This window comes from Trachypithecus francoisi, unplaced genomic scaffold (genome assembly GCF_009764315.1).
Source record: "Trachypithecus francoisi isolate TF-2019V2 unplaced genomic scaffold, Tfra_2.0 Lachesis_group15, whole genome shotgun sequence".
NCBI lineage: Eukaryota > Metazoa > Chordata > Mammalia > Primates > Cercopithecidae > Trachypithecus > Trachypithecus francoisi.
The window spans coordinates 22,256,373-22,272,415 of NW_022681460.1; the positions used below are offsets into that span (position 1 = coordinate 22,256,373).

Sequence of the window (16,043 nt, forward strand, 5' to 3'; positions counted from 1 at the left end):
TTTACTGGAATGAAACTAAATCTGATATATCAGGCCAACTGTGTCTACAGATTTGTGGACATAGGTTTTGGAAAAAATAGAGAATTTATTTATGTACCTGTGCTTTTTAACTTTCTTTATATTGGATGCTCCAGATGACCCAATACAATCCAGGGACAGGGGCAGAAAACAGTTGGCTGCAGCAAGTTTGTATGCTTTTTATTTTTTTGAAACAAATTTATATAGACTGTTTATAGATAAATATTGTAGAAATATTTAGTGGGGAAATGGAGACATTCATTAATAAGGAACCATGAAGTCATTAGGTTAATGTAAAAGCTGAGAAGATTATCACTCAGAACTGATAAATATTTTTTATTTGTCCCTCTCCTTGAGATGTAGCCTCAGCATTGCTTTTGATAACGACTTTATCACATGAATTCTAGAGCATGACTCAAAAGCTGATCCCTTGTTGACAATGAATAATTTGTAAACATAATATTCATGATTGTTAAAGCTTTTCAAAGGCAATATAGATGAGATTTCAATACAATCCTAGTTAAGACTGATTTCATTCAAATCTAATGTAAAAGCCCTACTTAATTTTATAGAATAATGATAATATTAATTACAGTTTTATTTGAAAATTTAGACATAAAAAGTTAAGGACACAAAAGTTGTCAGGAATGGAGTTGAGAATAGGCTGATTATCTCAGAACTGTGTCCTCCAGATGGATCTTCCTCCCCAAGCCACTGACTCAAATATTAATCTGTTTTGGCAACACCCTCACAGACACACCTAGGTTTAATACTTTGTATCCTTCAATCCAATCAAGTTGACACGCAGTATTAACCATCACAAGTCCAACCCTTGCCAACTTGAACCCATACAAATCTCCTGAGATTGTACATAATCTTCAAATAAAGACAGCAATGAGGCCATAATTATGCCTAATATAATACAACTATCCTTTGTACAACCAGAAATGCACGAATCCCCAATCCAAATGCTATTACATAAAGTTAACGATACTTAAATGCTGATGTGAAGTCAATAAATCTTATGTTACATGATAAAGGAGAAAGGAAATAAAATGAAGACTTTTGTTTGTTTGTTTGTTTTGTTGGAGTCTTGCTCTATCGCCAGGCTGGAGTGCAGTGGTGTGATCTCTGCTCACTGCAACCTCCACTTCCTGGGTTCAAGTGATTCTTATGCCTCAGCCTCCTGAGTAGCTGGGATTACAGGCGTGTGCCACCAGGCCCAGCTACTTTTTGTATTTTTAGTAGAGATGGGGTTTCACCATGTTGGCCAGGATGGTCTCGATCTCTTGACCTTGTGATCTGCCCGCCTCAGCCTCCCAAAGTGCTGGGATTACAGGCGTGAGTCACTGCGCCCAGCCAAGACATTTTCTTACTACAAGTGTATACATGCACAAACATGTTTTTAACAAAAGAAGAAGGAAGCACTCATGACAATTATAGTCCTCATTTCTGCAGCTGGTCACATGGTCATAACTGGTATTGATGACTACCGTCTTCTACTATCCATTCTGTATTTCCTTTACCTTCAGCAAATATCTCAGCAAGTCATGTTTTTTTTTTTCTGATGGAGAAACCTAAACCTTCATTCCTGAAGGGTCTGGACCATTTGTAGTCCTGCCTGGATTGGGCTGTTGTAGTTTCCCATTGACCTTAATAACAGGGCATGGTAATACTGAGTCTCCCTAATGGATCTCCTGTATTCCATGCATACATTTCTTTACCTTGGTTATGGAGTAGATGACTGATTTCATTTATAGCCCAAGTCAATTACCACAGCCAACACTGCAACAAGTCAACCTAGCCTGTTGACTTAAGCGTAGGAGAAACCCGAAGTGTCCAGGTGGCAACCTTAACTTCCAGTTTAATGGGATTGTTGTTGCGTCTCCTGGTGGCAGCATTCTTCCCTCTGCAACTAAGACCTCTAGGCCAGCAGAATGTAGTGTTGTGGGAACAGGAAGCAAAAATTTTGCTAGTGGATCACTAGGGGTGATGGTGAGTGGTGTCACTTCCACTTCCACCCCTTCATTCCTGAACCTGTGAACTCTGGCTATGGGAGGAAAAAATACCATATATTGGACACTGATTCAGAGCGTACATGGCCTTCTGGACTCCCCAGCAAAGTATTGTCACCTAATTGGCATTGTAATGGTGACTTCAAAAGACCATTCCACCGTTCTATCAATGCAGCTGCTTCAGGATGATGGGGAACATGGTAAAACCAATGAATTCCATGAGCATAAGCCCACTGCTGCATTTCTCTAGCTGTAAAGTGAGTGCCTTGGTCAGAGGCAATGCTGTGTGGAATATCATGACAGTGGATAAGGCATTCTGGAAGTCCATGGATGGTAGTCGTGGCAGAAGCATTGTGTGCAGGAGAGATAAACTCATATCTGGAGTAAGTGTCTATTCCAGTGAGGACAAACCTCTGCCCTTTCCATGATGGAAGAGGTCCAATATAGCCAACCTGCCACCAGGTAGCTGGCTGACCACCCTGAGGAATGGTGCCATATCGAGGGCTCAGTATTGGTGTCTGCTGCTGGCAAATTGAGCACTCAGCAGTGGCCATAATCAGGTCAGCCTTGGTGAGTGGAAGTCCATGTTGCTGAGTCGATGTGTAACCTCCATCCCTGCCTCCATGGCCACTTGGTTCATGGGCGTATTGGATGATGACAGGGATAGCTGGTGAAAGAGGCTGCGTGGTGTCCATAGAACAGGTCATCCTATCCATTTGATTATTAAACTCCTCCTCCACTGAGGTTACCCATTGGTGAGCACTCACATGGGATACAAATATCTTCATAGTTTTTGACCACTCAGAGAGGTCCATCCACATACCTCTTCCCCAAGTTTCTTTGTTAGCAATTTTCCAATCACGCTTCTTTCAAGTCCCTGAACATCTAGCCAAACCACTGGCTACAGCCCATGAATCAGCATATAAACACACTTCTGGCCACTTCCATGCAAAGTGCACACCCAGGTGCACTACTTGACTTTCTGCCCACTAGGAAGATTTCCCTTCACTGCTGTCCTTCAGGGATGTCCTAGAAAAGGGCTGTAGTGCTGCAGCTGTCCACTTATGGGTGGTGGACCATGCAGAACCACCTGTGAACCAGGCCCTAGTCTTCTCTTCCTCTGTCAACTGATCATTGGGAACTCCCCATGAGGCCATCAGTGCAGGCTGGGGGAGAGAAGGCAGGGTGGCAGGAGTGGAGACCATGGGCATTTGAGCCACTTCCTCATGTAACTTACTTGTGCCTTCAGGACCTGCCCAAGCCCATCATGTATATACCACTTCCATTTGATGATGGAATGCTGCTGTGCATGACCCATGTTATGGCTAGATGGGTCAGAAAGCACCCAGTTCATGATAGGCAGTTCAAGTCACGTGGTGACTTCATGACCCATAGTCAAATGTTCAGTTTCCACCAAAGTCCAGTAACAGGCCAAGAACTCTCTCTCAAAAGGAGACTAGTTATCTGCAGAAGATGGCAGGGCCTTGCTCCAAAATCCTGGCGGCCTTCACTGTGATTCACCTATGGGAGCCTGCTAAAGACTCCAAACAGCCTCTCTATTTCTCACTGACACCTCAAGCACCATTGGATCTGTCGGGTCATATGGCCCAAGTGGCAGAGCAGTTTGCACAGCAGCCTGGGCCTATTACAGAGCCTTCTCCTGTTCTGGATCCCACTCAAAACTGGCAGCCTTTTGGGTGACTTGATAAATGGACTGTGGTAATACACCCAAACGAGGAATGTGTTGCTTCCAAAGTCCAGATAGGCCTATTAGGTGTTGTGCCTCTTTCTTGGTTGTAGGAGGGGTCAAATGCAGCTACTTATTCTTCACCTTAGAAGGAATATCTCAACAGACCCCATACCATTGGATCCCCAGAAATTTTACTGAGGTAGAATGTCCCTGAATTTAGTAAGATTTATTTCCCATCCTCTAGCATGGAAATGTCTCACCAATAAGTCCAATGCATTTGCTACTTCTTGCTCACTGGATCCAATGAGCATATTATAATCAATGTAATGGCCCAGTGTAATATCTTGCAGAAGCAAAAAGCAATCAAGGTCTCTCCAAATAAGATGATGACACAAAGCCAGAGAGTTGATATACCCCTAAGTTGGGACAGTAAAGATATATTGCTGGCCTTGCCAACTGAAGGCAAATTGCTGCTGGTGGACCTTATGGACAGGAATTGAGATAAAGGGATTTGCCAAGTCAATGGCTGCATACAAGGTACCAGGAGATGTGTTTATTTGCTCAACGAATGAAACTATATGTGGTACAGCAGCTGCAATATGGAGTCACCACTTGGTCAAGCTTACAATAATCCACTGCCATTCTTCAAGATCCATCTATCTTCTGCACAGGCCAAAAGGAAAAGTTGAATGGGGATGTGGTGGGAATCACTACACCTGCATCTTTCAAGTCCTCGATGGTGGCACTAATCTCTGCAATACCTCCAGGGATGCAATATTGCTTTTGGTTTACTATTTTTCTAGGTAAAGGCAGCTCTAATGGCTTCCATTTGGTCTTCCCACCCTAATAGCCCTCACCCTACCAGTCAGGGAGCCAATGTGGGAGTTCTGCCAGTTGCAATTATACATTCTGGCACTGGGGAAATGACCACAGAATGAGTCCAGGGACCCACTGTAAGCTGGACCTGAGCTAAAACTCCATTAATTAACTGACCTCTGTAAGCCGCTACTTTGACTGGAGGATCATAACGATGTTTTGGGTCCCCTGGAATCAACATCAGCTCAGAGCCAGTGTCCAGTAGTCCCCAAAATGTCTGATCATTTCCCTTTCCCCATTGCACAGTTACCCTAGTAAAAGGCTGGAGGTCTCCTTGGGGAAGGAGGGGAGAAAGATTCACTGCAAAAATTGTCAGTAATGTAGTGGGGTCCTTCCTCAAGGGCACCCAGCCTCCCCTTTACTCAAGGGGTTCTGGATCTGTATACTGGCTCAAGTCTGGAAATTGATTGAGGAGCTGTGATTCTCTATTCTATAATTCAAATTAGTCTTTTGTCCATTCCATCTAGAAATTTTCTGTTTGTATAATCATATTAAGCAGCCAACTCCAGAAACCCCAAAACCAATGAAAGAACTCCATCATTAATATCCTGTTCCTCTAGAACCACTCTTGGTACCAAAATCTGTATTAGGGTTCTCTTAGAGGGACAGAACTAGTAGGATATATGTATATGTATATGTATATCTATATCTATATCTATGTCTATCTATTTATCTATCTCTGTATAAAGGGGAGTTTATTAAGTATTAACTTACATGATCACAAGGTCCCACAATAAGCTGCCTGCAAGCTGAGGATCAAGGAGAGCCAGTCTGAGTCCCAAAACTGAAGAATTTAGAGTCCAATGTTCAAGGACCAGAAGCATCCAGCATGGGAGAAAGATGTAGGCTGGGAGGCTAGGCCTATCTCTCCTTTTCACTTTTTTTCTGTCTGCTTTATATTTGCTGGCAGCTGATTAGATTGTGCCCACCAGATTAAGGGTGGGTCTGCCTTTCCCAGCCCACTGACTCAACTGTTAATCTCTTTTGGCAACACCCTCGTAGACACACCCAGGATAAATACTTTGTATCCTTCAATCCAATTCAGTTGACACTCAGTGTTAACTATCACAGACTGGGAAGAAACCACCTGAGGGAGCACAGGGAACAACAAGCAAAGCGCACAAAGAGCTGGGAGTAGGTCTCGTTCCCTGCAACAAAAGTGGAAAACCTCATAATTCAAGAGACATCAGATAGAGTATTCAAAAAGTCATTACCTCAGAAGGGGGGCAAAATAAGCCCTAGATGAATGACTTCTTTCTAACACTACCTCACAAAACTTAATAGACAGACTTAGAAAGATAGTCATTTCAGGTAACATAACTACGACCAAGACCAACATTAAGGAATACTGATAGAAAAACAAAAATATCTATCACCCACCATAAATGATGAAATCACGATGTCTGGAATCTAATAAAAAATGAGTAGGTATGCAGGGAAGCAGGAAATATAACCTATAATGAAGAGAAAAAGCAATCAATCGTAACAAATTCCAAATTGACACAGATAATAGAATTAATATATGAGGACATTATGAAAGTTATAGTAACTATATCTCATATGCTCATGAAAATTGAGGAACGATTGAGCTTGTAAATTAGAGATATAGAAGATATGAAAAAAACCAGATCATCAAATTTCTAGAGTTTAAAAATAGAATATATGAGATAATGAATGCATTGTATAAACTAACAGTAGGTTAAATATGACAGAGTAAAAACAAAATCAGTGAGTTATAAGGCCTAGCAACAGAACTATGAAAAATAAAACATAGAGAGAAAAAGGGCCCCAGAAAACATCAATGATCTGTGGGACAACTTCAAGCAGCCCAAGCACGTGTAGAATTAGAGTCCCCAAAGGAGGTGGGGAGAAGGAATAATTATACGGAAAAATGAATGAAATATTTACAACCCAAGAAGGTCAATGGGTCTCAAGTTTGTCAAGAAAATTTTATCAAGGATATAACAATAAAATGACTTAAAATTATTAATAAAGAAAAAACTTCAAAAGAAGTTAGAGAAAAAAAGTTTGTACACGGGACAAAGTTAAGCAACTTCTTTAAAGTGTTGGGAAAATAACCTCTCACCCTAGAATTCTATATCAATGTCTTCCTTATTACTCAAGAAAAAGGATCTTCCTCAAGTACTACTGACCCTTGACCAACACAGATTTGAACTGCGTGGGTCCACTTATCTGTAGAGTTTCTTCCAACTCTGCCACCCCTGAGACATCAAGACCAACCCCTCCTCTTCCTCTTCCTCCTACTCAGCCTAATCAGCATGAAGGTGATGAGGACAAAGACCTTTATAATGACAAACTTCCACTTAATACATAGTATATATATTGTCTCTTCCTTATGACGTTCTTACTAACATTTTCTTTTGTCTAGCTTACTTTATCATAAGAATACAGTATATAGTGTATATAACATACAAAATATGTGTTAATCAACTGTTTATGTTATCAATAAGGCTTCTGGGCAACAGTAGCTATTAGTAGTTGTGTTCTCCAGGGGTCAAAAGTTAAATGAGGATTTTCAACAAGCGAGGGTTCAGTGCTCTTAACCCAGTGTTGTTTAAGGGTCACCTGTAGTTTGGAATCAATTAGGAAAGCATGGAGTCCTCCCTTTTCTTTCCTTCCTAGCTTTTCTCTTCCTTTTTTTTTTTAATCAATACAATGTTGGGAAAAAGATTTATCTTATGCATATCTATTAATTGGTAGTTCTGAAGTCTGGTTTGTAAAGGAAGATGTTTACTCCTAGGTATCATAGCGGTGCTTCAACTCAAACCACTGGAAATTATTATCTGACATTATTATCTCCCTAAGATTCTTTTCTTTGATGTAAATTACTCTGCTTCACCTTCCCACAGCTGAACCCAAATAGTGTTGCACAAGAAGCTACTGATAGGGTCAGTGTGGCTTTAAAACCACTTAGGACTCATAGAAGAATCTCAAGTGGTTGGGAATGGGAAGATGCAGAAAGGAGACAAGCTTTGTTTTCTTCAGAATTTTGTCTATAGAGCTGCAGCTAATGAGAATCATAAGGTGCATCTTAGCCTCAAGGTTCTGAGAAATGTTGATGCCAGAGATTATATTTCAACTGTTGAGATGCTTTAAGGAATACAACTTTTGTTGTTATTTACTTTGGATTAATTAGCTAATGTTAATTTTTATAGCTTTTCTAACTCCTGTAGAGTATAAGGGAAATTCCTTACCAAAAAAGACAAAAAAAAACCTAACAAAAAAATCTGTATCAATACGGTTAAGTTGGCCGGGCGCAGTGGCACATGCTTGTAATCCCAGCACTTTGAGAGGCTGAGGCGGGAGGATTGTCTGAGGTGGGAGGATCGTCTGAGGCCAGGAGTTAGAGACCAGTCTGGCCAATGCAGAAAAACCCCATCTCCAGTGAAAATACGAAAAAAAAAAAAAAAAAAAAATTAGCCGGGTGTGGTGGTGCACACCTGTAGTCCCAGCTACTCGAGAGGCTGAGGCAAGAGAATTGCTTAAACCTGGGAGGCAGAGATTTCAGTGAGCCGCAATCACACCAGGGCACTCCAGCCTGGGTGACAGAGCAAGACTGTGTCTCAACAACAACAACAAACAATAGGATTAAGTTTACATTTTTGGTTCCTAAGCAAACTTTTAAAAGAGACTAACTTTTAAATCCAATTCACCAGGAACATCTCAAAAGCTTCTCTTTTAAAGACTCCATCCACCCCAACTCTGAGCAGTGATGAAGGAGTTATGGTTAAATTAGAGTTTATCTAAATTAAAAAGACCTAATTCATTTATAAGACAACTTAACATTCATTGTATTTATCTAGTTACTCAGTAATTTGGGATCATAATAAATAATATCTATTATGAATAATATAAATGTCATAATGATACTCCTTACTGGGGTTCTGATAAAATATATATTTTCCAATTTAATAAGAGAAGGCATGAGAGACATCAGGATTTCCCATGTTAGAAGTTGTGAATTCATGTTTTAATTATGATGAGCATCTAATCTTAGATCTAAGCCAATCTTAGATCTTATGAATTTGTGCACAGAAGCAATTAACATAAAAGTGTATTGAAAACTTTTGAACATTTCTTTTTTTTCTTTTTTTCCAAGAGGAGGAGTGGAGAATCCAACTTCCTCAGTTCTTTGTAACTGTCCCAGTTACATGACTTCTCAGTGCTTTTTGTCCCCAAGACAGATAGCTACTCTCAGGAGTGTAAAGACTCTGGGCATCTCTAATCTTCTGATTTTCAATGTCAGAGTTTGAAAGCTTTAGAAACATCGATAAGGTTCATATTATTGTAGTTATGTTTGCCAAATAGACATGAAGAGCTATCATGCCAGTGTCATCCAGTCTTGCTATTCCTCTGGCCTCCATAGACTTGGCTACAGTGGACTCTAAAAAGACATGTCCATGACCTAACCTCTGGTACCTGTGAATGTGACTTTATTTGGAAAAAAGATCTTCAAAGATTCAATTAAGGTGGCCCATGCCTGTAATCCCAGCACTTTGGGAGGCTGAGGCAGGCGGATTACCTGAGGTCAGGAGTCCAAGACCAGTCTGGCCAACATGGTGAAATCCTGTCTCTAATACAAAAATTAGCTGGGTGTGGTGGCACATGCCTGTAATCTCTGCTACTCAGGAGGCTGAGGCAGGGGAATCGCTTGAACCCACGAGGCAGAGGTTGCAGTGAGCTGAGATCGTGCCATTGCACTCCAGCCTGGGCAACAAAGTGGGACTCTGTTTAAAAAAAAAAGTTAGAAGAGACAAAAGAGGATTCTCCCACTAGTCTTCACAGGAAGTGTTACCCTGCCAACACTTTGACTTCAGACTTCTGGCTTCCAGAACTGTAAGAGAATAAATTACTTCTGGCATAGGTCAGCAAATTTGTGGTAATTTTTAATGGCAGCCCTAAAAAAACTAATCCACTAGCAAATGAAAACATGGACTGGGCTGATGGTAACTACTGTCCACTTCTTCTGCCCGGGTGTCAGCCAGCCGGGCCCTAAAGAGACGTGAAAACTAGATCTCACTTGAAACCTTGCAGCCACATCCTTCTCCCTGCCACTCTTGGTCTCCCCTCAAAATACAAACTTCTACATTTAGTCTTTCCCAAACTTTAATCCCCAGAAGGTAAATACTGATTCTTGTTTCACCCATGCAAGAATTTCTCCTTTCTTCCACACAGTATTGGTTACATAATTTGCTGGGCTCAATGAAAGATGAAAATGTAAGTCCCCTTGGTAAAAAAAAAAAAAAAATATATATATATATAATATTTCAAGGCAGGGATAGGAGAGTAGTAAACATTGCATGAGGCCTCCTTAAAAGCAGATGTTGAGCAAGGCACGTGGCTTATGTCTGCAATCCAAACACTGCGGAAGGCCAAGGCAGGTGGATCGCTTGAGCCCAGGAGTTCGAGGCCAGCCTGACCAACATAGAAAAACTCTCTCTCTACAAAAAAACACAAAAGTTAGCCAGGTGTGGTGATGTGTGCCTATAGTCCCAGCTACTGTGGAGGCTAAGGTGGGAAGATTGCTTGAGCCTAGGGGCTGGGTCTGGAGTGAGTCGAGATTGGGCCACTGCATTCCAGCCTGGGTGACAGAGTCAGACCCTGTCTCAAAAACAAACAATAAGTAGATCCCTGCTCAACTGAACAGGTAGTAGACCCATGAAGCCAGCCCTACCTCCCACCTCTTAACTACTCTGACCTTGTGGAATCCTCATTTAATATTGAAAAATATCACCACCCTCATAAACTATTCACACAATACTTTCTCTATTTTCTGGCAGTAAGTGGAAATAAGCTTTCTTCTAAGAATAATTTCCCCTAGATGTCCCTTTGATGTAGACTGCTCATTATTTCACATTCTAGGGTCACGGGGCAGTGTTGGGATCCTTGTAGCGCCCCCAGTATTGCTTCTGAAGTCTTAATTGTCTCTTTCACCAGTCCTTGATCTACTTAGGCTTTTCCTCCCTGGATATGCACCTTCTGCCCCAACTTTGCATAGTCATCCTCTCAGTTCTGGATCAGTCCACTACATTCATGGAAGTGTTTGTTATCAGAGTCACTCTTTTTTTTTTTCTGGTATTACTATTGGTGGCTTCAATGTCCATATAGTTTCTTCAATACCTTTGTCCCTAATATCTTGATCTTCACTCTATGTTAGCCAACCCCACCCTTACCTCCTCCATAAACTACCTATCTTTGTACTTCTAAACCTTCAAAGAAAGCAATCCCACTTCCTGACTACAACTTATCTTCCTATCTCTCTCATTCGATGTGGATTTGTACTTGGACTCCTTGGACTCCTCCTTCTTCTCCCTTCTTTGTCCTCACTTATTTTCCTACTTAGTCTGGTTAACCTTAAAACACTCTTTTAAAAATAGTACCCAAGCTTGCTCCTTGTCTTTTCATCACTTCACTTGGCACAATTCCAAAGCTGCATTAAACATTCTGCATTTAAAGTCATGTATTTGACACAAATTCACATGATTGTGTGGAATTACTGCTACCACCAATTCTTGGACTCAAAAACTCCTCTTTGCACTTATGGTCAGGTTCTGTCTAGCATTCCCAAAAGCAACTACTGCAAACCTTCCACATGTTCTCCTTACTTTCCTAGTAGAAATGAGAGGCCATCAAAATTTTTAAATCTAAATAGACAAAAGCATTCTATAAATAGTATTCTTATAAGTCATTATTTGGTCTTAAGTGTGGAAACAAGGTTAATATTTATTCATTTCAAAACTGCCTGTGAAGTACCTACTTTGTGAAGGTATTATTCTAGGTGTTGAGGATATGGCCTTCCTGGGCCATACATTCCAGTGGTTCTGATGATTTCATATGTAGGTTAAAGCTTAGCAGTGAGGTCTAGTGGTTTTATCACATTGATCCCAAAATACAGATTTTACAAAGCAAATTTTTCAAGTATAGGAAATACACTTGCAAGATCATAAAAATCCAATCATGATACCATAAATCATAAGTTCAAACATTTTAGTATCACTCTTTGTCATAGTATCTCTAAAACAAATAAACAGAATAATTTGCCCTAGATAATAAAAGTATATGTTATTATATAATACAATAATAACAGGCCTTAGAAATATGCCAAATAATAGGTTTTAAAGTTACACTAATGATATAAATAACTCTCAATCTCTTTGATTAATGCTTGTGTAACCACACAAGTAACTATGTTTTTACTAGGCTGGGGCAGAAGTAATTGCAGTTTTTGCAAGTACTTTTTTGCAATTACTTTCGCACTAACCTAATAAAAAGCAAAATGTGCCTACATCACAATTTAGAAAAATCACAAGCTTTATTAACAGAGTATAATTTAAGGAAGTCAATCAATCTTGAAAGCAGAAAGACCTAAGTTCAAAACTGATTTGGAATCTTCTCAGCTATTTAGCCTTGTTCAAAGTATCTAACCTTGCTGAACCTCGGTTTACTATCTGAAAATAGAGAAAATTATTACTATATTGTGGAGGTATGAATACTGAATAATTTAAAGAGCTTAATTGTACTACTATTAGCACCCACTGAATAAAATATTTGTCTGATTCTATTTTCATGTTTCCATATTTAGGCTTTTGCCTAAAAAGGGAATTTGGAAGTGGTCATTGGCAGATGTCATAGGCTTTGGGTGGCAAGTCAGAGCATAGCATGAATGAAAAAGTTAGTAAAGACTAGAGATTAGAGAAGACTTTGAGTACTAATTAAGGGTTTCGAGAAACCAGAGGAGATTTTAAGACTTCAGTGAGAAACCACTTTCTCAAGAAGCAGAGAAATTAATTTTATCAGCAGCATTGTCGTCCATGTAATATGGCTTTTAAAAAGCACAAGGAGACCTTAGTAGTAACGACTTTATTTTTCTTAGTGAGAACCTGAAAGTGAAACTTGATATACATTATTTTCTGCTTTGATTGCACAAAAAGTTGTTTCCATTGCACATTGCTTCCCGATCTGTTAAAAAACTCGAAGACCCAGATTCTGGGCGTAAATAAGAAGCCTGTGTACCTTCCTGCCTTCTCCATACAGCCAGCATTAGATCAAAGGGCAATCTTGATGGCACCTGGAGCACAAACCCTGCTCGGGGCGCGTACAACAGGCGGGACAGAAAACACGATGCGACGTCAGAAAGCAGGAAGGGAACTGAAATTCCCGCAGTCACGTCACAGAAATCTTAGCAGAACCTCACCATCGCCCAAGGGAACTGGGAGTGGCGAGCGGTGAGGACGCGGGTTGTGTGACGATCACCGATAATTAGTTGGTGGTTAACGCGCAAGTAGAAAAAAGAGCTCGCCCCAGGCTGCCAGCAGTAAAGAGCCACCGTGGCACGTGCCCCGGGGAGTGCCGCGGTGACCGAGTTTGCACGCAGAGCCGGACACCGCCTGGGGAGCAGCGCTAGTAGCCTGGGGGCGGGACGCGGCGGCCGCTCCCTCCGCCCCCTAGTAGCTGCCACCGCCTGGCTGCGCCCCAGCCCAGTAGCTCAGACGCGACTGCATCCCCGGGACCGTGGAGGCTGCAGAGAGCTAGAACCCGAGTCGCAGCTCGGGGCCGCAGAGCGCTGAGCGAGCGCGAGCGCCAGGGCACTGGCAGGGCGGGCAGCTGCGCTCGCGGCTGGTACGTACCTGGTGGAGCGGGCGCGTGAGTGGGTGTCGCTGTGCGAGGAAGGAGGGGAGGTTCTTGGGGAGTCGGGGGAGACTGACCCAGGGAAGATGTGTAAGTGCAACTTTCCCATTTTCTGCCCTGCCGGCACAAGTATGGGGGGAGTTCAAAGCAGATGCCTCTTTTGCTTAGGCAACCCGACCCCATCGTTTAATTCACAAGCCAGGGTACTTAGAGAGTGAAAAGGACGCTCACGTCAACAGGCTTGACGTGGGAGGTCTGTCACCTGCCTTTTGCCCACTCTGCCCTCCTGGAAGTCATTGATGACCTCCTGTCACAAGTCGCTGAGCCTTTCGCCTCTCGCGCCAGCAATGCCAAGTCTTTTCCCTGGGCGGGGCTTCCCAAGCCCCAGGTAGTTGCGAGCGGCCACGGGGTTAGCAGACACCCGAGTTCTAACCCGCTCGGCCAACGTCCTGCTGTGTGGCTTTAGCCAAGTCACCTCACCTCACTGGCCTACGTCTATTCTGTGGATAAAATATGGAGGTGGGTAAACCGAGTAAACTCAAGGGTCCCCCGTAGCTATTGGATTTTCCCTGCTCCTAGGACCCCGGCAGGCCATGGGGAGGGACACGAGTGCCAGGTGGTCGCGGGGCTGAGGGAGCGGAGGGCCTGGGTCCCGGCTGGTGCTGATGTTAGTGTTGCTCAGCCCCTTGGGGAAATTCCTGAAGGTGCCTTCCGGAGGCAAATTACCCTGCCTTGCAGCAAGTCCCTTCGAGGGAGCTGAGAGGGCCGGGTCAGACCGGTCTTGGTAGAGCTCCCCCGGGGAACGCAACCAAGGGAACTCAGATCCTTTAGAAAAGTGCATGCGTGAGCTAGGCATATGGGAGGCACTAAAACAAACAACAAAACACCCTGCAGGTGGTAGTGTTATTTGCCGGAGTCTGTGCAGGACTGGAAAGTGGAGATCTGAGGCGGATGACCACTTAAACGTTCACCTAGAAAAAAAATTAAAAAGCAAAACTCTTTTGTCAATGGTTTGCATACTGAAAGGTATTTGATTAGAAGTACTGAGAGTATTTCATCTCTCTTCATGTACAGATAGATGTCAAAATTCATCCGTCCACTTTATCTCTTCACAAGATGCCTTCTTTCTTACTGACATTGCCACACATTCAAAAAAGAAAAATCCTCCTGGGATTTAATATTTAGAAAGGTCAACATTTGGATTATTAAAATGAGAACTGATAAGCATAATGCTCACAGAAAATGGGGTAGGTTATGGATCAAGGTTGGTTAAACCAGCAGTTTATAAACCTTGTTTCCTGTTAGTGTGCCAGGTGCTGGTCAATGCCCCCCTAGTGACACCATCTCAAGAGATCATTTGCTAAAAAAGGAGTTTTGGAAGTTAAAAGAATTCGATTTTGAAGGAAAGTATAGTTTTGGAAGGAAATCTTTTGGAAAACGTTTTTAGTAATGGACTTTTCAATCTTATCTTTACCACAACTTTCTTCAATAAAATATCAAAGACTAATGGACCACATTATGCAGAATATTTTTAAATGTGTCAAATTTCAGTTTTGTTAAAGAGTTTTTCCTCCTTTTTAGTCGATTGTAAACATATTGTTTAGATCAATGATGGATCAATTTAATTTTCCTCACAGTGCTTACAATTATTTAAATTCTTATGCAGTTTGCATTATAGCATCTTTTTACAACTTTATTGAGATAAAATTTACATATTATAAAGTTCACCCTTTAAGGGTGAAGAATATTTAGAAATTATATTTCAGTGAGTTTTGGAAAATTTGTAAATTTTCTGAAAGTTGTAAAACAATTACCATATCTGGTTTTAGAACTTTCCAAAATTGTAAAACCATTACCATATCTGGCTTTAGAACAGTTTACTCACTTGGTAAGATTCCTTACATCCATTATGTCTTTGTTCCCACTCCCATCCCTAGGCAACCATTAGTCTACTTTCAGTCTCTATAGATTTGCCTTTTCTGAACATTTTATATCAATGGAAATATATACTATATGCTCTTTTGTTTATGGCTTCTCTTACTTAGCATAACGTTTTTGGGGTTCAACTATGTTGTGGCATGTATCAGTATTTCATCTCTTCTTATTGCTGAATAGTTTTCCATTGTATGGATATACCACATTTTGTCAATTTACTAGTGGATGGACATTTGGGTTGTTTCAATGTGGGAATATTATGAGTCACGCTGCTGAGAACATTTGCATTCAAGTGTTTGTGAATACCCATTTTCATTTCTCTTGGGTAGATGCTTAGCAACGAAATCGATGGGTTGTATGACAAACTTGTGTCTAACTTTTAAAGAATACTGTAAAGTAATTTTTGTAGGAGTTATATATATATATATATAAATGCAAAAAATTCTGGAAAAATAAATGTTTCTTACTGAATCATACATGATGTTATATGTATGTAGAGAGAGGCTTGGGAGAGGAAACATTGCTTCTCTTCAAATTTAGAGCTGAGGTACAGCAAACACTTTTGAAAAAATTGTCGCAATATTTCTCAGAAATGAATTTTTTTGTCTAATATTTTTTAATGCTAAATGAGCATGAATCAGGCTTAATCAAGACTAAATTTTCATCAATGTCCATTGAAAATGAGAAAGAATGCAGTTTGAAAATTGTGTTTTAAGTGTTGAGACTCAGCCAGCTCTGAATGACTTAACAGTAAATTCAGTGGTTTTACATTTCTTCAATGCAAAATTTTCATTGAGTTAGAAAAAACAAAATTATTCTTTTCTCAACATCAAAAATAAACTATATATCTTTTGGTAAGC

General features: G+C 41.1%; 1 protein-coding gene across 3 annotated transcripts in view; it reads left to right on the top strand.

Annotated features, from left to right (window-relative positions):
• The first annotated feature begins 12,815 nt into the window (after positions 1-12,815).
• The window catches only part of PKIB (cAMP-dependent protein kinase inhibitor beta), a 127,349-nt gene continuing 124,121 nt past the window's right edge, over positions 12,816-16,043 (top strand). For 2 of the 3 annotated variants that reach the window (XM_033234436.1, XM_033234438.1), the window contains exon 1: positions 12,816-13,239. The gene's annotated coding sequence lies outside the window, so the exon portion shown is untranslated. The remainder of the gene's footprint in view (positions 13,240-16,043) is intronic. The other variant, XM_033234437.1, reaches the window with a different exon arrangement.